Raw genomic sequence first — 2388 nt, 5'->3', positions numbered from 1 at the left:
ACATTTCCAAATACTTTTTCTCAACCTATTACCCATTGGTTAACCTTTTCTATATTATACAATTTTTTTTGGAAAAAAAAAATAGCTTCATTAAGCTCGACCGGCTTGACTCAGTGGTTGAGTATTGACCTTTGAACCAGGAGGTCATGGTTCAGTTTCTGATTAGGGCACATGCCTGGGATGCAGGCTCAATCCCCAGTATTGGGCAGGCAGGAGGCAGCCAATCAATGAGTCTCTCTCATCATTGATGCTTCTATCTCTCCCTCTCACTTTCTCTCTGAATTCAATAAAAATAGTTTTTTTTAAAAAAAATAGCTTCATCATTTGTGGATTATAATGAGCAACATAAACCGATGAACAAAAACAGATCCAGAGACAGAGAAGCATTAATCAGATGCTCAAATCTCAGAGGGAAGGTAGGAGAGGGTGAGGGTAAGGGGGAGAGATCAACCAAAGGACTTGTATGCATGCATATAAGCATAAGCAATGGACATAGACAACAGGGGGTGAGGGTGAGGGCAGGATTAGGGGTGAGGTGGGGGGACAATGGGGGAATAAGGACACATTTGTAATACCTTAATCAATACAGGAAAAAAAATAGCTTCATTAAGATATAATTCCCATACCATATATTTTACCCATGTAAAGGGTAAAATCTAGCATTTATTGGTATATTACATTACTAATTTAAAAAATTGTGTAAAATATGTATACATACAAAATTTGCCATTTAACCATTTTATTTTTTTGTTAATTCTCACCTGAGGACATTTTTACATTGATTTTTAGATAGATTGGAAGAGACAGAGAGATGTGAGAGAGACACATTGATTGGTTGCCTCCTACATGTGCCCCTGACCACGAATTTAACCCTCAACCTTTCAGTTGGTGGGCCAATGCTCTATCCACTGAGCCAAAATGGCTAGAGTCATTTAAACCATATTAAAATGTACATTCAGTGGCATTAATGGCATCCACAATATTGTGTAATCATCACCATTATAGTATATGTCCAAAAACTTTCATCACCCCAAACCAAAATTCTGTAAAGCAGTGACTTGCAATTCTTCCCCCGCCGCTCCCACCCGCGCCGTAACTTCGAATTCACTTTCTATCTCTAGGAAGTTGCCTATTCTAGGTACTTACATAAGTGGAATCATACATTAGTCCTTCTGTATTTGGATTATTTTACTTAGCATAATGTTAAGATTCATCCATGTTGTAGGCTGTGTCAGAACTTCATTTCTGTTTATGGCTAATATTCCATTGTATATATGTACCACATTTTGCTTTTCCATTCATCTGTTGATGAACAGAAGCTTTTACCACTCGTCAGTCTCAAGCATTAAATTATGAGTTTCCAAGGGAGAGGTTTCCCTTGCCCCATTAATCAATCTTCAGTATAAGATCATATTTCTTACTTTATTCGATAGTTTATAATTCATTAGTAACACTAATGACTTTGATGCTCAAATTGTACCAGACTTGAAGGGGGGCACCCCTTCAGGTTGGCTCGTCCTTAGACATGTTCTCGTTTTTTGAGTACTTCCTTATTTCTACGCATATGGTGCTCCAGGCTCCTCTTGAGCTTTCTCTGCCCGTCTTAAAATCAGCAATTTATCCAGGGAGTCAAACATGTTTTCAGTATTTGCAATATTCTTATTTGAGAAGTATATGTTTTAAAAATCATTTTTATGTTTAAAAAGATGTCATTTTATATTTATGTAACTTTATATTTAATGCCAATTAATTTATAGAGCCATTTTAAACATTTACTTACAACTCAATAAATCCCAAGAGACCCTGATCTTGTGATCAAGATTCTCCCAATTAGTCTGGCTGGTGTGTCTCAGTGGTTGAGCATTGACCTATGAACCAGGAGGTCAGTGTTTGATTCCAGTCAGGGCACATGCCCAGGTTACGGGCTCAATCCCAAGTGTGGGGCATGCAGGAGGCAGCCAAACAATGATTCTAATGATTGATGTTTCTCTCTCTCCCTATCACTTCCTCTCTGAAATAAAGATCCTAATATATAAAACCCAGGGTCATAACATCCAAAATGACCTAAGGCTCAACCAACCAGAAGGCAGTGCTGGGTTGCCATGGTGACCCAGCACTGAGTGCCCACCGCTCTGGGCACCGCGACCCAGCACTGACTGCCGAGGGGGTTGCGGATCAGGCCCGAAGAGAGGCCTGGAGAGAGTAACAGGGTCTGATCCGTAGCCTCCGCAGCAGCTGTTGATCAACCCTTGCCTCTCTCTTTCTCTTGGGGCCTGGCCAGCAACTGTGCCTCTCTTTCTCTTGGGCCTCCGCTAGGGCTGCTGATCAGCTCCACTTCTCTGATCAGGCTCGTTGATAGGCCTGAAGATGCTGACTGGCATAGAAACT

Source organism: Plecotus auritus, assembly GCF_963455305.1.
Source record: "Plecotus auritus genome assembly, chromosome: 3".
Taxonomy (NCBI): Eukaryota; Metazoa; Chordata; class Mammalia; order Chiroptera; family Vespertilionidae; genus Plecotus; species Plecotus auritus.
Note: the sequence above shows the minus strand (reverse complement) of the source record.